We start from the raw sequence: 26,692 nt of genomic DNA, 5'->3' as shown, positions 1-26,692 counted from the left end.
GTGTGTGTGTGTGTGTGTGTGTGTGTGTGTGTGTGTGTGTGTGTGTGCCTGCAGTCCAATGGCTAGCTTCCTGCAGCCCGTGCCAGACTCCTCAGCATTTGGCTGCAGCCCGTCTGTCACTGAGGAGAGAAAACAGTCACATAGCATTCAAGGCCTTGTCATATTTAATTTCCTTTTAGTAAATAAATTAACATAGTTTAGCCATTGGCTGATATCAATCTAAACATACATAAGTACATTGTATGAGATGTATGTACAAAATTGCTCTAAGAAAGTAAACTCATTCTACACTATATTAAGATTCAAAATCCAGTTGTTTTGTGTATAAAAGTATTACGCTGACTATGCAATACTAGCTGACTGAATTCAAATGCATGTGTCATCCTAGTCTTGACTACAATCTTTCTTTGGGGACTTGTTTGATTAAAAACCACTAAAAAGCTTCCACAGCAAAAATATATGTCTTAACAAGTCCTTTTGTCTTTTATTGAGCTCCGAAAGATTCTAAGAATCTATCAGTAAGGTAAGATTAGGTCAAAGAGTTTCCAATTGAAATCAACATTTTACAATGATTTTCACGATGAGGTAGATCAACAAATATCATTGCTGTCCTTGATTGGGGAGACTGGAGTGTGAGATCTGGCTGGGAAAGAGTGGAGGAATTAATATCTTACTTTGAACTTTTCAGATTTTCCCTTGCTCGTCGAATTATTAACTTCTAAAATAGGTAAAATTATCACATTTCTGGTAACCTGAATTTTATGAAGTTTAATCGCTTCAGGTTTAAAGGTCTGCTTTCTTCTGGTTCTATGTCATATTGTGTTTAGTGGCTGGATTTTTATATTTGTAGATATCACAGGAACTGTGTGTAGTCATTTTGGCGTACCCCACTGGGTGGTTGTTTGCTTGATGGCTTGCTGGCTGTGGGGACATTGAACAAATGAGGCAGACTTCACAAAATGACATAATTATTAGGTTGTTTTGCAGTGTGGAAGTCAGTTGATCAGGTATATTTTTTCTAAATGTCAAGCTATCTGTAGAGTTCTTGATATTTCTTGAATGTGATTGTGTGGTTTGATCCTTCGCAGCGCTGTAGTCTGTTGCAGTGATATAGTTATTATGTATAGTAACAGCGGAACATTCTAGGCTCTATGTTGACTGCTAATTGGGCTCCAGTGTAACGACTGTGTCATGTTAATGACCCAGATCCAGCTCATTGTAATATTTATAAGTTGTGAGGACTACCTTTTCTCTGTGGGACTGCATGGTGCAGAGGTTTGTATGAGTGAGTGAGAGAGACAGAGAGAGAGAGAGAGAGAGGTCAATAGTTTGTATGTTGATGTGAATGCGCGCATGAGTGTAGGGAACAAAGGTTGATCACTGTGTACAGCTGTTGTTCAATTTATTGTTTTGTGTTCCTGAAAAGCAGTTGCAGCGTTTGTAGTCTTGTGTTTGTGATGTGAGTTTCCCCCTTTTTCCAGTGTCATTGATATGAAAAGGTGTGTGTTGATTTAAATCTGCATCTGATGTGCAGACAAGAGTAGGGTAATTGGCTCTCTATGTTTTACATTATGTTTAAAAAGAGATAGGGAACATAGGCTCAAAATCAGGTGGTTCATGTTAAATCATCTGTTTAACAGAAAATCCTAAATGAGCTGTTTTCACAGAGGATGACAAAGCAGTTTGGGAGACTTTTTTAGGGCAGTGTGGACAGGTTAAAAGTGCCTGATGAAACAGGTGGGACCCCGACAGTCACTGGCACACAATCCTTCCTCTTTCTCCCCCCACCGGTGTGCTCTGCATTTGCATAACACTAATCGGAGCATAAAAGAGAGTCCGGTTATTTCTGTATTCATTAGCTTCATCTCTACGCGTTTCTTTATTCTGTAAAGGCCCCTATCATGTCCAGGCCATCATATTGCACATTTCTCTGCTCTAGGGCACACTTCTGCTGTGCTATTTCTTTTTACAATGCTTGAATTAGAATGTGGAGTTTTGTAGTTAAAAGAGGTCATGTGAATGTGAGGTGCCCCTTACGGCTAAAAAGGCTAAACCACTTCAGCATGGAGGCAGAACAGAAACCAGTTATTCCTGTTGTTGCCAGGACAAGATCACAATGGACATGAGTGGACTAATAAGAAAGACAAATGAGTGGCATGTCCCGATTGTGGGATGTATAAGTTAGGAACTTCTGCCTCACCATCTCCTTAACGCTGTGTGAATTGAGCAGAACCAGCCACAAACTTCACCCTGTTCCTGAGTCTCTCTGGGACTCTTCCCTAATTTAAATTCTTATTTTTGTTTCATTCCATTGTTCAGTTTTGAAAAATTAACCAGCATGGCAAGTTGTGTTTCCTTGTACAGAGTAAAATGATTTCAATATGTGATATAAATGCATAAAAAAACCAGAGGGTATTATGCTGGCTTTTAAATCTGACTTTAATGAAGAGCGAACGTGACTCTGTGGACTCCCTAGCATAATGTCAGATCTAGCACAGTAGCCTTTATGCAGTGATGAGGCATTCATTATAGCCAGCTAAGAATGGCAGCTATCAATCTGTAAATGAGCTGGATAAGTCATATAAATTATACTGCAAGTGTAGGGAGCACACCCGTAAATGTCAAAAATGCAAATAGACTTCAATGGATGCAAACAGGAAAAGTGTAGAGGAGGTTTTTTTCTTTTCACCCCAAAAAGCTAAGATCCTCTGTCGTCGTCTTATTTGACGTGACAATGGACAATTTCATCATTGTGAGGGAAAATAAATGTACTGACTTTGGGGAGATCGAGTGCACTCTGTGGTGAAATAAGGGAACAAATCTCCATAAGACTGTTCTGACATTTTTGTACTCATTTGCTCCAACATCAAAGGATTGGCTGCATCGTGATTACAGCCTCTGTGAAGTGGACCCTATCCAAATTAATTGATGGAGCAATGTTGGAACATGCTTACAAGAACTGTATTGTTTTGTCTGCTTCAATAAGAAAGTTCCAAGTTCCAGTTTATTTTTTGTTTTTGCTTTTGAATACGCAACATTGGTGAAATATAACCTTGTGCCCCTTGGCTCATGGACACATTCATTTCTGTAAAGTATCACCTTGGCACATAGATCTATTGGAAATATTGACATACATTTTGAATTAAAGAGGCGACGTGTTGCGCATCAATAGCACAATGGTTACTATACCTCTGCAATCCTCACAACTGAGAAAAAAACCAGCACATACAAGCTTTACTGTCTAAGAATACTAATTTAAAGGTGAACATTTTTCACCAAAAGGGGCCTATGAGTTTACATATATGTATACAAGGTACAGCAGGTTGTATACTGATAACAAGGTTTGTACCAAATCATAAAAACTTAGAATGTGTTCAGGCAAAATCAAGCAAAAACAGATTTAAGTACCACAATGTACCACAATTCACAATTGAGGAACTGGGTCAGCATATTGTATTTTGGCACTGAAAATATGCATGAATGGAATTTGCTAGAAGCACATAAATGTCTACTTGATTTGATTATGAAATGTATCAGCAATTCAGTTTGATGCCTCCCTTACCTTGAAAATGGGTAAAGGGCCGAGAAGAGTGCCGTGTGCCCAAAACGTCCTGTGAACGGATTGTGGTTGCTCTGGATTTTGGTGTGTCAGACCTGTTCATGAACTCAGACAGCAAGGTCATGTCCACTTGCCAGATGCCTACTAGCCTGCTGTCGTGTGTGACATTGCAGCCCCACTTTCTCTAACCGTGTCTTTGTCTGTCATTCAGCTTAGCGAGTTTTGGGAAACCTTCTCTCGTTCTCTCTTCTCAACCAAGGAAGTGTCTGTTGCAATGATGCTTCTGCTTTGCAGAAAACAAGCATTTTTAATGTCAGTTTGGTTGCAGCTTTTAGAATGCGGGAAGAAATGTGCATTTCCATTCATGTCTTTGAGAAAAATCAAGGTGCAAAAAAAAAAAAAAGACAGAGAACAAATAAGGAAAGCTTGAGGGGGTGTGTTAAAATAGAGGATTACACTTTGACATAACGTGGGGGTAGGGGGTGCTCTCTTTTTTTCTGTGCAGCAGAGGTCCAATGTAATTTACCATGTTTTAAGCTCAATGCCCAGGGGCTGTTACAAGATTTAAAGACCTAAAGAAATGTGCTGGACCACATATGCTTATCAATATGAAAGTAAATACAGGATGTCGGAGTATAGGACTGAGCAAAAGATCATATCTTGGCTAGCATGCACAAACTGTAGACTAGCATTATATTTACATTTATTATTCCATTATTGAAGGTAAATGAGGACGTGTATTGGAAAAGCATTAAAATGCAGAAACAATTTGCCTATAACAACGGTTATCAATTAAAGCTTCTATTTACGTTTAATAAAGTGCTAGTGCATTTCTTTATTTATTACAATATGAGTAATGCGACACTGTGCATAATACTTTATGCAGATTCTATGAATTTCACACATAGAAAAGTGCACACACATTACAGCCCAATCCTACAAACAAAATAGGTTATGATGGAGATTCTACTTACTGTAAACATTTGAGATCAGTATCTTCTGGTAGTAGGAAACAACATATTGATGTAGACGAGACAGAATTTTGTTTAGACAAATGAGCTTCTTTTAGGAAAACTGGTTATTGTTTTAATGTCTTTATTAATTGGTGAAAATCTGTAAAAACTGAAAACGATGAGCCGTACCCGTTATTCAACAGCTATTGTCAGTTAAGGTACCCTTTAGAAAGGCAGTATTCCAACAATGGTGGAGCTGCTCATTAGCAAATAGGAGAGGGCTGTATGGTACGGGGCGTATACAAGTAGAACTACTAATTATAAAGCAGAGCATTGATACATGAACTGTCTTTCCGTGGAAGTTAATGTTGAAGAAATATTTCTTTCCACATGTATCACTATCACAATTTTTTGCTGGAAGGGTGTTCCTGTTATTTTGTCGCTCTCTCTCGCTCTCTCTCTCCAAACTCTCTTATCCTGTCCACTATGTTAAACACCGGGGTATCTTCCTCTCCCATCTCCACAATCCTGCACATTTTTCCTCTTTTCCTAATGGTATAGAGAACTGTTTAACCACATCCTCCACATTTCCAAGCTCATGTGATGCCGAATCTGGTAACCTGTCTGCCTTCAATCACTCAGCCATTCCAGGGGAGCGACAATACCCCGGCTGATTTCAGCTTTACTGTTCCCTCGATAATGAAAAAGCTGAAGGCGGCCGGCTGCTGGGGCATCGCACACACAAGGCAGGCTTGGGGGGAGCAAAGCTTCTCCAGAAAGCAAGCACATCAGCGCTATTGTTAGCACATAGCGGGAGATTAGCGCTGATGGCTGTATGTGAGCTAGCAGGCTTGGCTGGTGTTCTGTGTCGGACGCTAACCCAGGCCACCCCTGCTGCCACTGCCACCATGTCACAATTAGCCAGAATAGCTGCAGACATGATTGCTCGCCCTGGTGGCAATGCAGCCAATCCATCCCCAATCATTGTGATATCACCACTCTGGAGATCATTATCTGCATCATGAATACTGCACCCGTTTTCACCTAGTAGATTACATGCTTTGCTACAATCAGGACATGCACTATCCATTATTCTGTGCTCTGATTTCTGAGGCTTACAATAATAACACAGAATAAATTTAACTCATTACTTTGTTTTCCAGAGCAGTATAGACATTTTAACCTAAGTGTATACCCTAAATGAGCCTGATTGCATGGACATTGTAGCCATAGACAAGAACAGTGCAGCAGAAAATGACAAGCAGTCTGCCTCTATTATTCTTAGTGTATGTACTTGTTTACCCATACACACCCACAGCCTCACACGCAGCATATTTCAGTGCTTCTGACTGATTACAGTGCACCATTAATTTGGAGACAGATTGCTAAACGGTGGTGAACACGGTTTGATGTACAGAGGTAAAGAGTAGACTCTCAACGGAATACAATAATGTCCTATCTGCCCTCCTCTCTCCCTCTCTCTCTTTCACTCTCATCCCTCTCTCCCATCTATTTCTTCCTCTCTTTCTATATTAAGCTATTCTGGGTTAATCATTCCTAGAGGACAGCAGCACCACAGTGCCGCAAAAAAGCGACACACAGCTGTGTGCAGTCGGGTTCTTATGCACCCACTTCCAGTGATTACAGACCCTTTGAAGGATAACCACAGATCTTACAGCTACACTGTCTTCAGCACCATACACTTCAAAAGAGGTGAAGAGTTGTAACGCTCTGTCTTGGCCTCCTCTAATTTTCCCAGAACCAATTGACTCACTCATTAATCCTGATATTTGCCTGTCCTTTCGCTTTGGCGCCACAAGAGGGTTTTCTAATCTCCAGTTTATTATATGGCATCCCTTCACCTCTCCTAACACAACACCTTATTTTGCTCGGCTGTGTTGTGGGCCCGGTGGGAGGCGAGTGCTCTAATTCATTTGTTTGCATATGGGGGATATGTCCAGCACTGATGGATGGCTTTGCCTCTCACAGTCCCTCAGTAGCTCTGGGTTTACAATAGAATTTGCTTTGAGTCTCTCAAAGGGCCGCATCTTCAATAGAGAGGGATAAATAAAACACACCCACACACATACAGTATGCAACATACTGGCATTCAATTCCCCTACTCCTCACCACACATATGTGCACACACACAAAAGAAAAGATAACACATGTCTACATACGTATAATCACACAATGTGCATAGAGAATACATTATTCACCAGTGCCTGCAAAAGGACCTGAATAAAATGATTGAAAGCTGCATTCAAAATTAAAAAAATACTTTAAGAGTATAGTGATATATAAGTGCAACACCCATTAAAGTCTTCTGATGTCCTCACATGAAATCAGCCGTTGCTAGTAATTGTTCTGTCTGCTCCATGTCCAAATTAGTCTGCATGGTGACTCTCTTAATCAATGTGGTTGCAAACTGTGATGTGATGTGACTGCTAACATGAGTGCCTCTCTCTCTCACTCACAGACAGACACACACACACACACACCATGTCCCTCAGTCAGGCTTTTGTTCGTCTCCAGCTGAAGCTCTGTTATTTGTCCGCTAGTAATTTGTCCGGAATAAAGATTTATTTGCAAAAGATGAAAACATTTTTATCATCTTACATTTTACAACGCTCGTATTTGTTAAAGAAGGTCCAAAAATGCAAATGAGTCATGTATTTTAAGCAGCCTATTTGTGCAGAGATCTGAGGCACTCGAGCATCTATAATGCTTCTCTGTCCATTTCATAACCAGTCACATAGTCTTACTGTGTGTGTGGTTGTGTCTGTTGGGTCTCTTCACGCATGCAGCATGTAATAATTCATTACTGGCTGCAGTCACACTCTCTGACGATGCTGTCTACAGCTTGTAGTACTTGTAGAGTGCTCCAGCGTCCTCCGTAATGGGATGTGTGTTTGAGTTCAAACTGAAACAGCACCATGTGTCATGAGCAAATCTGAAACAAAGCTCTGCACGCTGCTGTTTGGATCTTTTTGCTGCCAAATTAAATACATATGCCCTTGAGACATTTCTGCATCTGTAAAACCGCAGAGGCCACGACGCCTGTGACTCGGCAGGGTGAAAGGCGGGCATGTGGCAGGGGAGATATACTTATTCGGTTAATTTCCTCCCTCCTCTCTCTCTCTCTCTCTCTCTCTCTCTCTCTCTCTCTCTCTCTCTCTCCCCTTCTCTCTCTCTTTGTCTCTGTCTCCCTGCTTGACACATTCTCAAAATAGCGCTACATCCTGAGAGACGTTTCTTGGTCAGGGAGCACCAGTAGTATTGTGGGAGAGCATTCACGCACTTGTTCTATTATTACATCCTGGTTATGTAAACCACCAACGAATAATGATTCAACAAAATTCAATTGTATAACAGGCCTATTTCGACAAGGAAATCAGAGGCGGTGCGTGAGTGTGAAAATGCAAGAGGAGGGCTGCATTGGTTGATTCATTTCCTGCTCATTGAAACAGTTTCTTCAGTGACTGTTCGTTTTAATGGAAACATGTTTTCTAAGCTATTCTAAGTGTCTCAGTGGCTGATGGAGGAATTATGAGGCTATTCATATCTCTTCAGTTCCAAATTGAGTCATACAAACATCCTTTGTGACAGAAAAATGGATTTCAGGTATAGTTCTTACCCAATCACAATCAAAATCTGTATCTTGACAACAAATTGTCAAAATATAGCCGGTGCCAGCTATAACATATCAGTTGAGTATCACTTGCCTTTGGTACTTTTTACGTTTAACTGCTGGTTTTTGATTTGTTAATCACCACACAGTTCAAGTGGGAATGCCAAGGAAAGTCATGACTTACTCCATCTAACCTATTACTCTTTTTACAATTAATCCATAGTGTATGAATGCATTCTGTTATTAGTAACATCAACTAAAAAGAAAGAAAAAACAATAACACAATAAATTGATAAACTAAAAAATATAAGGACAACTAATTAGAGCAACATCCAATCAATAATCATGAGCAATATTTCTGATTTTGGAATTAGTAGTATATGTTTAATACTGTAATCTCTTGCATTTTATGGGCATCATTAGTGACAAACAAACACAAATATATCCAAAAACACAAAATAGGTCATTAGTTGTTGCATTCTAACATCAAAGATGACTTCTTATATGATTAAGTTTAGTTTAGTTTACATTGTCTTCATGGTTAAAGGAAACCAGTTGACTTTTGTACAGGATAGGACTTGGTCTGTTGTTTTAAAGTCACTTGCATTGTATACCCAACTGTCAGCGGCAACATCCACATCGCTACATTTGGAAAACATCACACCACACCCTGCTCTGAATGTAGTTCAAAATCTTTAATAAATATATTTCGTTTTCTGAATTTGGGTCAGTAACATTCATCAGATAGAATGACAAGTTAGCCAGCATACATCCAAATCATAAATAATTAGTTTGGAGAATTATATTTATGTCACACAGCCATGTTGTAATGGCTCCAAATCTCACTTTAGAATTCCATTTTACTATTTAGTCTGTTGAGGTTACGTCTTACTGACCTCGTCAAAAGTCAACAAAACCCAGTCCAACCCAATACCCCTGCAATAAAATAGTTCATCAGAAGTATTAAACCAACCTTCATTTTCTTGGCCACAGTCAGTGAAGTTTCAGTATTACACTGCATTATAATGTTGTCTACCCCCCTACTTTATCCTCTCATCTCACTCCCTCTTTAATTTCTTTGCTTGATGTCCTCAATATCCTCAAGTGCCCTCTATTGATGAAGTAAATAACTTCAATCAGAGGATCTAAATCAATTTTAGAATCCCACATCATTGCATGCACATTTATAATGACTGTACAATCTTGTGTTATCACACGCTACAAAAACTTATATTTACAGGACAACCCTGGACGACCTATTATTCAGTGGTACTGGGCTGTTACACAACTATATGCACCTTTTTTCAATCGTGAGATGCTGTCAGCCATTTTACTTTCAGCCATTTTACTAGGACAGCCCTAGTAGCAGGAAAGATGAGTGGATTTAAACAAAAGGCTACTCTGTTGGCATTCAATGCAGACCTTCCACAGGTTAGAATTTACACTGCACACTCAGAATGGAAAGATAAAACTTTGGCAAATGGCAGTAACATTTTACACAGGTCACTTCGTGCCATGCCATCTGACCTGGCAGTCCTCCCAAAAAAAGAAATAGAGGGGAATCACAGCTGCTGTCTCACACTTTCTCTCCCCTCTCTGTGTCTCGCTTTTTCTCAGACAGGCATTAAACCATCTATCCAATCCACATGGGGGGGAAGCACAGTCTTAGTTATCATGTTTAATTTGTTTCCCGCTGTGTCTCTAGTGTTCTCAGCAGAATTATCAAAGTGTTTTCATCTCTTTTGTTGCATACACGTATGGTAATCAAGTGCGAAAAATAACATAGCTTTAATGCATTGATAATTACTCAATGTTAGAATATCACTTTATATAAGGGGTATGATTTCTTCTTCTTTGCATGCTGTGTGTAATTAAAGGCTGTTTGCAATGATGTGGACAAATACTGCGACACCTGATCAGATAGGTTTGATCATTACACGTGAGATGGATTTTGTGAAATTTACATCTCTGAACAGATCTAAACAGTGACCCCAAGCCAGCACATGTGCAGTGTGAGAGCACACTGTGAACTGGAGTGTAGTGAGCAGTGACCCATGCTGAGGATCTGCTTCGATAATTAAAGTTCATTGCTTTTCCATTGCGCTTCTTTTTTTATTGATAGTGTAATTTAATTTGGCATGGGGGGGACAAAAAAAATAAAGTGCACTTTAGAGTCTAATTGATGCTGGTTTCTCCTTAGTCCTGCATCCTCAGCATTCTTCCTCTCCAACCGATGAAGTTAACTAGGCACAGGATGGAGTGCAGAGGAAGATAGAGGGGAGGGACAGGCAAAGGGAAGAGGAAGAAAATAAGGAGGTTATCGCGTGGGGGGTGCAAATTTGATTTATTCTACATCCATTGTTAGCTCATGGCTTTGAGAGGCAGCGGAAGCAGAGTCCATTCTCTCGTTACTGTTGTGAGGGAGATTAGCAGAGAGAGCCTGGGCTTGTTTCTATTTGAGGAATAATGAAGAGTGTGTCTCTATACAAAGCCTACTTTGTTTTTATCCATCATGTTTTTATCCATCTAAATAAGATAGCAGAGTGGGTTTGTGTAGTGGCATATGGCAGTCAGAATGGGGGAAAATGTCATTTTGGAAATGGCAAACTCCCGGGGTACCACAAGCACTCACCAGGTGAAAATTCTTACAGAGGAGCCTTGCTGCTGAGGAGCACTTTACTGTACTGTAGCAACAATGTCATCTTCATTATGTGCTTGCTGAACATCTGTACTGACACAAAACCTGGATCCCTCCCTAGATGGTAAGGTGAAGGGATTGCCTCATATCAGTCTGAAAGTAAGAGCTCCCTTGCATACATGCAGCACTCTTATTTTTAGCATCTTGACTTTTTGCAGCTATGGGGAACCTCCCAAATGACCTACATGCAAGGATGCGTTTGACACCTTTGTTCATTAAGAAAAATAGGGAGCAGAAAGTCAGCCTTTCATGGGCTCCCATGACAACACAAGAATGCCTGGAACAGGCCATGGAGAGGCAGCCTTACAAAGATTCTCTGCCTCCCAATAATTCACTCTGGTCCTGGTGGAGTAAAGGTGTCAGCCAAGACATTCACACCGCTGGTTCATCCAAGCAGAGAAATGGAATGATGAAAGGAAAACACCAGAGGGGATGGGGGAGGACAAGTGGCTTTTTTTAATGACTCTGGTGTGTGATGGGAATGCTATTAATGAGGAGGGCTGGGATAAGAAGCATTGCTTCCCACGTAGAGATACAAGCCTGGGAGGAGCCTGAAGAACAACTCGGCTCAGCTTGCTCGATGCGGTTACAGCTGAGCAAAGCCAAGCAGAGCTCTGCAGACCACAGGCGTGTGGGATGAATAGAGTTTGACTGTGAGGCAGGCAAAGATGGCATCGACAATGAGCAGCTCTTCTTTTTCTTCTCCTCTTCCCCCATCTCCCAGAGAGACAGTGGCAGCTCTCTGGTGAAGATCAGAAAGGTGGGAGATGGAAAGTGAGCGGGAGTGGGAGAAAGAGGGAAAAGAGAGAGACAGGAGCCCCAGGAGGGTACATCTCCAGTCAGTAATTCCGCTGGGGCTCTCCCCACTGCTCTTCAGTTTCCATCTCCAGATGAAAAATAAATAACCTCTTCAGACGGCCTCCCTTTCCTCAGAGAGAGAAAGAGAGGTTTCCCAAGAACAGTCTTCACTTTCCATGTAGTTATCTCTCCGTCTTCCCTCTTTAACTCAGTCCTTCTTCACACACTGTCACATGTTCACTGTGTCCATATATATTGTACATGTAGATGACCACAGCATGTTCATGTTGCATAAGGAAACAACTTTTAAAATGTTAACACACAGTACATTTTTGGACATGTACCCACGTTAACTACAGTAAAGTGAGCATGATTGATTCACTATATACATATTTGAAATCATTTCCAGTTACAGACCACTGCAATTATGTAGTATTATCTCTTAACTCCATATTTGATGCATCATTCTACCTCCTACCCTCTAAGTGCTGTCTGCTTCAAGCCTATGTTATCAGCCTGTGTCAAGGTACAATACGGAATAAGAAACATGTACTTATTTCTTCTGCAATGGAGCATTTTCTTCCTGTGCAAGCACGACTGGCAGTGCATGGCAGCTGGTGCTGCCAAGCACTGAAGCTAAAGGCTAGTCTGGCGGGAGATTGTTGTGAAAAGCGCTGTAAGGCTGATGGCCTCGTCAAGAGAGAGACTCATGGCCGATTGTGCATGACGAGGGCTCCCTGCTATCTGATGCTTCTCCCTGGGCTTTCATGCAAAAAGCTGAGTAGAGGAAAGGATGTCTCCCATGTGTATGCTGGGTTTTGATTGTCAACTTTGTACGTGTAAACACAAATAATTGTACATCCAGCATTATTAATAATTCAGCAGTAACTTTGCTTTGCGTGCTGCCACATGGCATGTCATTTTGCATGTTAAAATTGTGAACATCTCATACAAACATTTTGCTCATCTGCACCTTTCATGGCTTACATAGTCATCCCATTAGTTTCATAATTTGGCTCTTGGAAGACACCTATTAACACATTAATATAGAGATGCCCACTTTCTGTCTACCTCGTTCTTTCTTTTTCTCTATTCCACTGCCTCCCTTTAGGAGGATAAGGCTCAGCTTTATAATCTGACCTTCATATTACATCCTATCTCTGGTATCATGTCAGCATTTCCTTTCTTAACTCTACTATCAACTTCAACTGCTGATACCTGTAATGAACACTCTGCTTAGTGCTGATATCGCAATGTAAATCCGCTTAGGATCCCAAGCGTTGAATCCAACTGGGAGTGGGGTAGCTGCTCTCCTGTATGCTCACTCTCTTGCATGGTCATAGCTGAACTGAAGCCTGATGACAAGTGTTTTGTGTGATTTTGCACATCACAATGAAATGTGTCCACATAGATTTTCAGAAAGCCGGTTGAAGAATTGTCTCAGTTTGTGGAAACAAGATGAGGGTATTATGCTGGCTTGCTTGTGAACTGGGTTCCCACATTGTAGGCTAAGAAAAAGGTAAAATTGTTCAAAGCAAAATGGTGGCTTTTATTGCAGCATTTGCTCATGCATGCATGCTGTATAGACAATGGTGTAGACAAAAATGAACACACCAGTGCACACATAAAACAAACACTAGCGTCTCAAGCCCTGCAGCTGTCTCTAGAGTATGTCATTTTCATTACACAATACTATTTGAAAGTATTTGATGAAGAAAAAATGTACTGTAAAATTTCCCGAAAGGGTAACGGGACCGGAAGGGTCATGAAAATCAAATAGCTGTATCTCCTTGGAAGCAATGTTTTTGCGGTATTCCTCAAAGATTATGAGATTTCTTATTTGCAAAGTTAAGTCATGCACAGAGTGACACAACGGGAAATGTTAGGAGGTCACTAAAGTCAAAAGAGTTCATCCTCTGCGTATCACAGATATGCAAAGTAAAGGTTGCAATCTGCCTATTAGGATTTAATAGTTCCTGTGTACATTTGGGGATATTTACCTGGCAGCAGCTGGAAACAACATTCTGTTCAGTTTTGTCACAATTATTGAAAGTAGATTACATCAGAATAATCAATGTGTTTTAAATTGCTAAAGTGTAAAGTTGAAAGCGTAATGGGATTGTAGCACCAGATGAAAATCCATGCAGTAAAGGGGGGGGGGGGACAGGTTCATCCTCATGCGCATAAATATGCTTTGTAAATTACATGGCGATTTGTGAATTGTATTTTTGGGATTTGTTGCGAACGACACTTTAGCCTAACGTTGATGTTTGAAGAAATGTTACAATTAGGATTCACCCTCTGTGCTCCGCAGCTAAGTTTGACCTGACAATAGTACTACATAACAGGTGAGCAGGGGTCACCAAAATCAACTTAAACCATTATTTGGACACCATGAGTATCCTCAGTAAATGTCACAGCAATCAAGCCAGTGGTTATCAGAATATTGGTCTTGATCAACCAACCAACTTTAACATCTGTCACCATTGTTGATAACAGAGCAAACATTCTAACTAAAGTGACCATGCTTGTGTTAACACAACAAACTATAAAATATTTTATGCAATTTAGTCTGCTCTAACTGCCTACACAGCAAAACCGGCTTTGTATTGTTGCATTGTGGGTGGTAAGTGCAAATGAACAATGAATAAGCTTCATCCCGTGTTCTCTCCAGGTTACTGGCGCCCAGAGCTCCTCGTCAGGCACTGGCAAAAGGCCTCAGGATGGCGCAAAATCACACACTTTGCGTCATCCGGCAGACTCAAGCTGACAAATCGGCAGGGAGCTTTGGGCGCCGGTAACACGGAAGGAAGCCAAACATCATTTGTTTGCAAATACCATCCAAACTGCAACAATACAAAGCTGGTTGAAAATCTGCAAAGTTTATCTTTAATAATCCAGATTTTCAGTTGTTTTTTGTAGCATAGTTAGAAGCAGGCCTTTCATCATAAAACAGCTTCATATGCCTGTACCAAGAAGTCCGTTCCTGCATCTATTTGAATTCCGGAGGAAAATCCATATTAGTGAAATCTGAAGAAAGAACATGAAGGGAAAACGAGAAAATACCTCTCTAATTTTTCAGTTTGCTATGTTGCTTTTATGGTCCAGCATGCTAGTCACTTCTGCTACTGCTCTCATCTCTTCCTGGAGAAAGACACACCCAGTGACTCACCATGATGTCCTCACAACAGGAAATTATAATAATAATAATTTAAAAAAAATCTCTCTTACCTCACTACATGTTTCTTATTCACTATTTTTTAAGAGTGATCTTGTCTCCTTTTTGGTCAATTTCAGTCTTAAACCGCACATTCAGTTAGCTTCCTGTTGTACAATCACAGGTTGCTTTCACATTAATCTGCATTACATATGCTTATTGGCTTAGTGTGATATGCCTCCTGTATCACCCTGTGGTAGCATGGCATCCGTTCTCATGTATTTTTCTCCGCAGGCTTCTGCCAGCCTTTCCTATGAGAGTCAGACATTTTGAGGCAGATATTTCATATTGGTAATTTACTCTTTATTCTCTCTCTCTCTCTCTCTCTCTCTCTCTCTCTCTCTCTCTCTGGCTAACCATGCAGTCTATGTCTTTCATCTTTTCTCCTCAAACTACCTTTTGCCTGACTTTTCCCTCTGCCTTTTGACTGTTGGTATTGTGTCCCTATTTGCCTCCCTCTGAATATTTCCCTCTATATGCCATCCTTAACATTTTCTTCTCCATGAAAGCATCTCCGTGTGGTCCTCTCATCCCTAATGACAGGGTCTTCATGAAAACAGATCACAATGCCCTCTAAGTCTAACATTTTTGATGGGGCCAAACCAGTTACCTCTCCCATCATGAACAACTGATAGCTGGTGAAAACCTAAGACAGCAGTGTGACTATGATCCATTTCACAGGCAGATGAAGAGAAGGAATATTTCCTTGTCAAAAATAATTAATCAAAGACACAAGACTGGTCTGAGTGAAACCAAGAGCCAAAGGAACGTTCTATATCACAGTCAACCTGTTCTCCTCCACTTTGTGTCTTTGTTACTCCATTTTCCTTCCTTTAGCCTTTCTTCCTCACTGCAGAACATATCTCATCCCTCCCCTCCTGTGTGAACTCTCTTTGGACTCCAAATGCTAATTCAGGCAGTTAATCAGACATATTAATTCCATATCTCCCCTGATTGCACTAATTCAACTCTGCAATGAGTTTATTTGCATCAGAATCTTTTTACTACAGTGCCAACTGGGGTCAGTAAAAGCATTTTTTATAGTAACCTCATGTGTTGACAACGAATGTATGGCATGGGCGATATGTTGGGCACAACGTGACATCCTGCAGTTCATGTTGTATAATGCTTTGCTGTTATCCTTCAGCCCTATACAGCCTTTTCGATTCAATTGGACTTGTAGATAGTTATGTTTTGTGTCATCCTGGAAAGAAGTACATGAAGCTATCCAATTAAAGTGAAGAGACTTCATCTTGCACTAGTTTGCCAATTACAAATAGGAAAATCTTGCAACACCGTCCACTGCTTCTAAATCACTTTGGATAAACAGCACAATATGGTGTTATATTTGTCTGCTTTTCAAGAAAGTCTGGTCATCAGTGGCAGTGGTTATTGACAGTAAATTCATAATACTGGCAGACATAAGCATTCCTGTACAAACACACACACACACACACGCACACACACGTACTAGCACACAGAGATCAACAGAATAAGCTTGAAAAGCCTGTAAGCTCTCATATTGTCTACTGACAAATGGTGTACATAGCTGAGACGTGTATTAATTAAAATCATATTAAAGTCCTGATTTAGCTAGATTCTAATTTAATTAAGTCACAGATCATGTAATTGAGAGAATTACAAAATTGCATTCTTTGTTACGGATCATTTTATTCCATCTTAATGCCTGCTTTAAAGTCCGTTAATTTGTTTTATCTTGTCACCATCATCTCCCGTAGACTTTTTTAAAGGAAAGTATGGCTTGGAATCTCTGTGTGCATTTACGTTGTGTCAAAGCAACCCTTAGAGATTTCATGGATCTTTTTTAAACTTATTGATATAATCTCTCTGCCTTTACCGGCAAACTCAGATGGAATAGAGCCATGCTGTAGTCATTTGACATCAAGAGTATATATTTCAGCACTCGACCCATTTGTACGTATGTATCTATCTATCCTTCTTTTTCCCTTACTGTCTGGCCTGGCGAGGGTCCTCTACCAGACACAGAAGGATTTACCATTAGATAATGACAAATGGCAGGCGCAGCTGAGCTGTCTTCAGCACTTACGGCTCCTTTGGGAGCCTGTACTCACCACACTTCAAACCACACTGACCACCCCCACCCAAGATCTTAATTGAATGAGCGGCTGTGCAGCCAATTGATCCAGCCTGACATTCATTTCTGGTCATTTCCAGTGGATGATGTAGTGTGACCTGTGGTTCAAAATATGCTGCGATCTGGAGCATAAGGCACTGACATTAATCTTGATTTGTTGGACTATACTTCTCTTCCAGAGAGGGTCTTTATCTCTGTGAGTTTATGGGAGAGAAAGAGTGAAGAAAAAATGGCTGAGCTGATCTTTGATGTGCTGCAGACCTTTTAAGATACAACCAGACGTTTATTGGACTGACTGATGTTGAATGTGATGAGATGATAAATAATCCTTCTGGTGTCTAAGCAAAATATGAGGTGGTAATAAACATTTCACGTGTCCTGCACTCTGCACCCTGTAGTACAAACCACTGCATATGTACAGACATGTATGTAAAAATACTATAAAGAAGTATATCACAAACTTGTTCCATATCTTTCCAAGACCCAACCGCCATTGAAGCAGCAGCTGACTCGGGCAGAGCAGAGTGTTGGTATGTTTAGGGTTTGGCTCTTCATTCTTACTTAGAAAGAACATACATCATACATTCTGAAACACTGACTTGAGACAAGCTTTGAAAAATGCAATAATGCAGTGTTTTGTCGAGGTGACGAGGAAAGCCAGGGGGTGTTTTATGTGTGTGTGTGTGTTTGTGTTTGTGGGAGGCACCATATTGATGTTGTTGATAACAACAATGATAATGATTACAACAGCAAAGCCCATATCCATCATTGTTATCTGTGGGCATAATTTGTCATTCTTCGGGAATTTCCAGCCAGAAAGAATTAGAGCATTCTTCCTCAACTTACTGTGCTGCACTTCATGGTGTTTTACAATATGCAGTGGTTACGCTTGTCTTTTTAATGTGTGATCAGAGGTGTCAGATTGGAAGTGAGCTGTGTCTGCATATGTGTACTCACTTGACACTTCAATGTGACCTGTCTGATTGGATAGAGATTGGATATATATTTCATCTTCAAAAGAGCAGCTGGAAAACGGTAGATAACACATACACACATTTCATTTGCTATAAATTATTCGCAATAAAAGTCCCCCTTATCATGTTTTTAAAAAAAAAGATTTTATTTTGAAAAGAAAAAACAGGAAATGTTTGGTTTTCATCAGCAGTAACATAACACAACTCAGACAGCGTGTATCAGCTGTGCTCCAGCCCCAGTTTTCCTCCTTTTTCCCCTTCACTCTCGCTCCGCCCTACTCTGCCTCTGATTGGCTTACCCTGATACTCTTAGCCTAACCTGAACCCATCTCAATCATGCCTAAACCTAAACCAAACCAACCAACGAATGCAAAGAGTACAAGCCAATCAGAGACTGAGTAGGGCGGGTCATGCCTTCGCCAAAGCAGGATTTTTATAATTCTCAAATTCTAAAATCAAATCTTGGAGCGTACAGGCTTGACAGACTCTGGCATGCTCAGATTGTAAAAGAAGCATTGAAAAGATGCTCCAGATGGTCTTGCTATTATGATATCTGATTAAACTGAGCACTATACTTTATTTTGAATCCATCCCACATATGCTGTCCCGCTGCCCTAAATACTTACTAGAGCACCAAACCTGTGTTCGAAAATAGTCTCGATTAAATGCATTATTTTCATTAACATCTGCAAAAACAACAGCTGTTTTAGAGCATTATTTAAAATAAAAACATAATGAATATAATTTAAAGATGTGCCTCCTCAACAGGAACAAATGTGGTTCAGGATTGCTGCCATTAAAAGGCTGGGTGTGTTGAGTATTGAGAGACTTTAGTCAGGCAGGCCTTGCATAACCTTGAATTTTCAATTTTTGGGCCAAGGAACAAGACAACTAGTGCAGAACTGTACCCTTCCACTCCAAAAGGCAAATTCATAAGCAACTGTCCCTAATTAAAAGCATATTCTCTTTAATTATTTTCTACTCTGTTTCATCATCAGAAGCACATTAGACGTCTGAAGATGTTTTATTAGCTGCTGATCATCTGGATTAATGCAACTGTAATGGGAAAACGGTACTCACTGAGACAATGAGATGGCAAACCCTTATCTTAAAACAAAGGTTAGGGTCATGATAGGCTCACACAATAATGTTCCAGTGGATCAAAGGCGCTCATAGTTCCTGCTCTGCACTAATGGATGGCGGACGAGATGGAGAGCTTATTTTCGTTTGCTTTTGTCCTCCATTATTTATTCAGCAGGGTCTGTCCTCTGTGTTCCTTTTTTTTTGTGTGCAGGCTACATGTGTGTGTTTCTGAGGCATTATGGCTTTGACTGTCCCCTTGTCCCTGGGGAATGAGCTCTTACGATTTACTGTAGCATACTGTAAAGCTCCTCTTGTTAGATAGAGGTTCTCAAAGGCACTAAAATATCAGCATCAGCAGAGAGTGCTGAGGAAGCGGTTGAGAAGAAAACTAACAAGATGACTCAATGATTATTTAGAGACAGTAAAGAGAATTTTGAATTAGATGTACTTTAACCTAGGGGTTTAAAATGTGCATTTTTGATAGTTGAGTAACTACATCATAATCTCTCCAAAACAGTGCATTTTTCATGGCTGTATTCCATAGAGCCCGTGAAACTGAGTAGCCACATACTGTAAATTTGGTATCTGTTTTTAAAGTATTCTTACATTTTGCTTTTTGTATTTTCAGGGACAGCTTTACGGTGGATTGGAAGTTAACAAAAGGATGACCAGAACGTCTTGGAACTGTGATTAAATTGGCAGGTAAGAACTGAATTAGACAAAGCCAGAAGCAATACCTGGATCACCAGGACATGTTTTGTACTTGTTTGTTGTGTCAGATATTCATTTGATAAATCTTAACTGTAATTATAAGGTAAAATCATGCATATACCTTTCATCAAATCTCATTCAGCCATTTTCAAAAGAGCTGCAGAGGGCGAAAGTAACTACTTTGTTATGGATATACCTGGCTTTTTATTCACTCACCCTAAGAAACACTTTTACAGCTCAAATAAATCACTCTTATTTCCTAAGCAAACTACACCTCTTAAGGTGTGGGAACACTGCACAGTCCAAAGGTGTCTAATTCTCGGTGCATTGGAAACTATAAATCACCGGCGTGTTTCTCTGTCTTCTGCCCCATGTATGCTGGGATTAGCTTCCAGCCCCCTGTGATCATAAAAAAAGGATTTAGTGGGGAAAGTAAATGAATGAGCTGCACACTATTTCTACTTTTTCACTCAGTTTATTTTAGCTGAACATTTTCCACGTTACATTATATACCTTTTAAATCATCGTATGTTTGCTAAATGATATTCAGGGATCCGCCAAAATACCAGCATATTCCTACAATGTAAGCTCTTGCCGCCAAAATATTTGAGTCTTTAACTGTCAGCTAGGAAGTTGAAGGATGTTGTTAATGTAATGATTGGGCTTCACTTTAGAGGGGAACACCTCTTCATCTTTCAGCAACATCTTGCAAGTTCGCACTATTGAACATGTTTGTTCAATCCATAAAAAAACTGAAAAATGTCTACTGAGTGGTGTGCTGATTGGGAATAATCATTTTTTTTAAATAAGGACATTATTACGGAATAATATATTGTTATTATTCATCCAAGGCCAGAATACTGACTAAGTACTGTGTATAGTAACTTTTTTAAGGGACAGTAGAACTAGTAGAATCATGACTGTGTTGATCAATTAGTGAGGTAATAGCTTTGCAATTTTTATTTATAATTTTAAGCTTGTCAACCACATGTGGTGCAGCCCATTAACCTCCAGCTGTAGTTTTGGCAATGCTCAGTGCAATAGACAAAAACATCATCAAACAAGACATTTACTGTTAATTGTGTTTCTGAAATATTAAATGGCAAATGAATATGAGCCATGTTACTGAAGGGTTTAAGTGTTTATAAATGCTTGATTGAGAAACAAGGACAGCGAGAGACTCGTGGGTCTTATATAGTAGGTTTTACCCAATCAAAGCACTGCACTGAATGAGAAATGACACATGGCTGCTTTAGCGCATGAGTAAGTCTGTGGATGAGATGGAAAGAAAGTATGATAGAAAGTTACCGAAGTGGAAAAATAAGACGAATGTTATGACTCTAAGCAGTGTCTCTGCTGGTACCTCTGCTCACACTGTTGGAATTCTATTTTCACTAGACATTTCACCTTTGTGTCAGGCCTCTTTTTTTATTGTTGTTTTGTTCACAAAGAGGTGCTTTTGGACAGCACACAGAAACACGCCTCTGGTGTGAACAACCCTGCTGCAACTCATGCATGTTACTTCCACTACACGTCTGTTCTGCTTTTGGTGTGAGATACTGTCACAGTGTCTGGGAGCTTTTACTTGCAACCACTGTTCCTCTAGGCTGATGATGCTGTTTGTCTGTGTTGGCCATATGTTGTCATAATTTTTGCGTTTATTTTTTCTGCCGCAGTAAATCATTTTTTCAGGCACTGACTATCTGGCATCTTTCATAGTCTGTTAGTTGAGTCATGTTACTTTGGAAATTTAAGAATGATATGCAATTAATTGAATACAATTAATTAAAGGCTCAATTGCATTCATCTTATTTGAAATGACTCCCTTGAGTAGTGGCTTTTGTGATTCACTTGCTTCAAACCCCCTTTCATTTACTGTTTATTTTATTTTATTGTATTCATTCTTTGAATCTGTCCCAGTGGGACGGGACATTGTGCTTCTTCATGGAAATATGTAAGATTTACTGTTCTTTGATTTAATATTGGGATCATTGAATTAGAAAATGACCTGATCGTTTTTTTAATAAAATATATACTTCTTTACAACGTTTAAAGTCGTTAAGTAAATTCAGCGTCACACTCCCTTTTCTCCTTCATTCATTCTGTGAATTTGCCTTTGAAATGTGGTTGTGAGCTTACCCAAAAGTGTGTGTGTGTGTGTGTGTGTGTGTGTGTGTGTGTGTGTGTGTGTGTGTGAATATCAATATTTGTGAACCAAACAAGGGTTGTATACAAATCCTACAATCTTCCAGCATGACAAATTCCCTGTACGAAATAAAACTTCCTAAACCCTTATTAGGCACGCAATCTTTTAATTGGCGGTTTTAGTTACATACGCACACCCACAAAGAATCACACATGTATCTCAAAGCTAAATCTCTCTTACTTAGATCATTAAATAATAATGAAATACTAATTTCCCCCCTCAAGCATCCATTTATAGAGATACATCAAGACAAAGGAGATCTATTGGTTGCAAAGAATTATTTGTTGTAATGACGTGTTTCCAAACCACAAGAGGTCCCCCCACTCTCATTGTTACCATTATAACAATCGTTATTGTAACCACACTGTATTATAGCTTTCTTACTGTCAATAAGCTAACATTCTCTTAGCAGCTCACCTTCAGTCCAATTTACAGGTATACTGACACATCAATCAAGTAGACATTACAAGCACATGTCCTGAAACATATCCACGCTGAGCAGATGTTAAAATCATATGTTCACAGAAGGAGAACAGAGGTGAAGTGCATCAAAAGGATTATAAGTGTACAATAATTAAACTTGAGTCCCAATTAATTAAATCATACATATAATCTTAACAGATCCTTAATGTTATTATATTTCCTGACACCATGGCCTCCAGTTTTGCTTCTAGTCTGTAGATATCATCAGTGTGCTCACACTCTCCCTCTTATCTCACATGTCCTCTCAAGCCCTAAACTCAATCACAGGGAGACTGCGCTGCCTGGATGTCCGGGTTCGCAGCCTCAGAATGACCTCTGCTCGGCTCGGTCAGACTCAAAGTGATTCATGCTAACCCTGACCTTATCCGGACACCTGAGCGACGGCAGTATTACAGACAGACGCCTTTATCCCACGTCCTTGAAGAGTAACAGCCATTTTCTGCCCACAGCCTCTCTGAAATGATCACCGGGTGAAGAAGGATTTTATCAATACCTATTGTCACCCATAAACCCCCACCGCCAAAAGACTGCTCACTGTGAAACGAAAAGGCTCTCATGTACACAGCTTGAAAGGATTTTCACATGCTAAAAGCATACACCACAGACGCACGTAGATAAACACCTTCTGTTGAAAGGGTCTGTGTTGGTATAATTCCTTTTTTTCTTCAGGAATAACATTAAGCAAAATGCTGTGCAGAGAGGACTAAATAAGCTTAAGATAGTTTTTATTGGAAACCATAGTAATCACCATGACTGTTTCTAATGACTCCAATTACAGTAGACATTGGCTATATTGTATGGATACTTCTGTAGCTATACTGTATGCACATTTGCATTTCCGTATGTTAAATTGTGCATATCCATACGTAGGTGTGTGTGTGTATACCTGCTCATGAAGATGCACATGCGTTTGTGTCGTTGCATGCTAAACAAGCTCCTGGTCAGGCACTTCTGTCCGAAGAGGGCAATTGAGATTACTGCGGCTCATTTATCAGGAAAAAGTGTCACTCGGGGGGCCATCCTATGACTGAGGGGGAGGCCAATTGCTCTGTAGAGAAGTGGCCCACACCTGAATAACAAGTGTGATTCCCTGCAGTAATGATACACCGTCCCCATCACGCTCTGGTGACACACCACTCTCGATAGCAGATACTGGAACATTGACTCACAAGTAAAGCATCATCACAACAATGGCCTCATTCAACAATAGAGAGACAATGTGTCATTGAAAACAGCACGATACTTTATATTCGCATAAAGAAGCGCCAGTGAAACTTGAATAGAAACAAAAACTGACAGCTAACACTTTTTATTACGAGGTGACAAAAGACTGTTACTCACGATCAAAACTTAACCTACGGCAAGTTTGTAGCAAACTGTGGTCCGAAATGCAACTTACACAAGTTCACTGTAGAAACTTGAAGAAACCTGAAGTTGATAAACTGTGGAAATGAACAATACTGGTGTATTCATAGATTCTACAATTTCCATTGAAAGAGAAGGTATTTTATTGTGGCTTTATCGTGGTAAAAAAAGACATCAGACACAAGTTACTATTCCAAGGAGAATATTTTTTAATATCTTAAAACGAGGATATTTAATTAATTGAATGTTTCCCTTCAAGCTGCGTGCAACCTTCAACTGTAGCTTTCCTGTCCTGACTCCTTTTTTCATGGGCTAAATGGCAAACACAGAAATACAAATAATGTTCCATTAAAGTTATATTAATATTCCGAGGGGAAGCAAAATTCTGCCCTTCCTACTGTATTTGACCCTTCTCTCTGCTAGTAATGGGGCTCAGTATTTCTGACGGTTGCACTGTATCCCAGAAATGTTTTCAGGTTCAGAACTGCTGTGCTATTGTTTTGTTATTGAGTGATGATCAAATGGATCCCTCCTACCCTTTGTCTCCAAACGATTTATGGATTTGTGTTTTCAATCCTTGAGAACCAAATAAGTTAATTCAGGTTTTTAAATTAACACAGTCCGACAAACAGTTGGCTAAACACTGCAGTATTATGTAGGAAATTAGCTTATTGTCTGAGTACAGTGACAAGTAAGACTGCTTGGAGGCATCCGGTTTCCATGTAGTTAAAACACACGCCATATAACTGCAACCTTCCCAGTTTAATTCTGATTGGAGACCATTAGGACCATTGAAGACTGTGAGGTGATAGTGTTAGCTTGCCACACATTTACAAAATGCTTACTTGTAGCTGAAGTTACAGTCGCTCATTTCTCTACTACTCCCACTCGCACTTTGTGCTGATGTTAAAGAGCGAGCAAGAAACCTTTTCTGCTTCTTCAATGGTCACACTTAACTGTGAATTGAGATTACAGGAAACAAAGCACCTAGAGTACAGAGTACCAGAGGTACATTCAAATATACACAATGGATTTATGTTATTGGAGGACCAAGGAGTTCATCAAGAAGCAGGAGAAAATTCCCACACATATGGGATTAGAATTGTTGATACGTGTGAGTATAATTGAAACTTCTAAATGGGGGCTGCTTCATTTGTACAGTGACTCCCTAATAGATTTTCATGCATGGATTGATGATTACATCAGTGTTTGTTAGATGAATCAAATTCATTTCACCATCTTGTTATAGATGAGACAGACAAGCTGTGACTGGAAGCATGTCAGGCTGTGGGCAGGGAAGCAGCTGTCAGTTCGTCTCACTTGGCTAGTTAGCTCCAATTCAAAGTACTTGGCTTGTCTGTTTCACTTGGCTGATTAAAACAAAAGACACTGAGAAAGAGCTACAGAATGACCATCTTCATTTTTTTTTAATCCTGAACACTTCATTTTGGTGCCTCAGAATCAGCGGATTGATCTGTATCTTGAACTGTGGAAAAGAAGGGTACAGTTGTACACAATTTATACACAACCACACATTGTGAGATTTCAGAGTGTCCATATACATACACAATACATATTGTACTTACATGGGTAGAACTGTGCAATATACAATGTATGAAATAGATTCACATGTAATGTATGTGTAGTGACTGATTCACACTATGATGGTTAAATTGTGTATTTAACACGTGGTTCACATTTATTTAAATATATGTGTTATGAAGTATTTTAGACAAATAAATAAATGAATAAACAAAAGAGATGGCTATCATGAATACTGAAAACTAAATACCTGAGAAATACAAATTTATTTTAATGTGATGTATGTGATAATCATGATGATACTTCCAATTAGAAAAGAAGGTGGAAAAAATGTGTCATCTAGAAGACAAAACAATAATTTCATAAAAATATATTTAATTACAAATATAGAAAGTGGTTGATTTATACTGAGTGCCACACTGTTTTCAGCTATCAAAATATTAACACAACTGTTTCACTAGATACACAGCAGTCCCTGACAGTGGATCAAGGGGAGGATGTTGTGTCGTGCTTTTACCCTAGTGAAAGTCTAACACTGCTTAAGATAATCAGTAACAAACCACTGTATTTAAAATATGACTGCACACAAAAATATCCCCATATGATAACTAACTTCACCCAATCCATTCATTGCACTAGTCACAGTATGTTCTGCATCATTATGCTGTGAGGCTAGAGAGAAGGGAAAGAGGACAAGGCTTAAATGCACGTGGAGGGTATTCCTCCTACACTGGAATCCATAAAGGATTCTGGTTTATATTTGGAGCTGCTGCAAGATTGCTGGCATTATCAAGAAGTGACCTAGTTTGATTAATATCTCATTAATCTCTCTCTCGCTCTCTCTCTCACTATAGTATATACTGTATGCCAACCTTTCTCCGACACACACACACATCTCTCACTCTACAGTCTCTATGTCATGCAGTGCCAAATCTTCCGTCTGTCACTCCTCACTTAAAGTTCATAATCAGTGGGCTCTCAAGCATTAGGTGAGTGTAGAAAGCCTCAGGTCGAGTCCCCTCACAATGTCCTTACCTTTCAAATGAAACCGTGAATGTGTCTGTAAAGACTGAAGATAGGAAATGTTTGTTGACCACTGAAAGAGAGCAGCAGAAAAATCTCTGTGCTTTTTGCCCGGGAGTGGCGTCACTAGGCCATTTTTAGGGGCCTTTAGCCCCAGAAGAATTTCCCGTAGCACTACTAAATAATTCATTCTGTCTTTTCTGGCTGATTGAAAAAATAAAAGAATGGTATGATGAAACACGGGATTTATGCATGCATAAAATACATAACAAATATAAATAGTGTAGAGGCACACATCACTAGCTGAATAGATGTCCACTACTTTTGAAATGA

The 26,692-nt window shown here is 39.7% G+C and overlaps 1 protein-coding gene across 2 annotated transcripts in view; it reads left to right on the top strand.

Annotated features, from left to right (window-relative positions):
* The window catches only part of lrrc4ca (leucine rich repeat containing 4C, genome duplicate a), a 135,189-nt gene that overhangs the window by 97,053 nt on the left and 11,444 nt on the right, over window positions 1-26,692 (top strand). For both annotated transcript variants that reach the window (XM_031862258.1, XM_031862266.1), the window contains one exon: window positions 19,658-19,731. The gene's annotated coding sequence lies outside the window, so the exon portion shown is untranslated. The remainder of the gene's footprint in view (window positions 1-19,657; window positions 19,732-26,692) is intronic.

The sequence above is a fragment of the Anarrhichthys ocellatus genome, unplaced genomic scaffold, assembly GCF_004355925.1.
Source record: "Anarrhichthys ocellatus isolate YVR2014 unplaced genomic scaffold, GSC_Weel_1.0 scaffold2, whole genome shotgun sequence".
NCBI lineage: Eukaryota > Metazoa > Chordata > Actinopteri > Perciformes > Anarhichadidae > Anarrhichthys > Anarrhichthys ocellatus.
The sequence above is the reverse complement of the archived record's forward strand: the minus strand, read 5'-3'. Positions and strand labels throughout refer to the sequence as shown.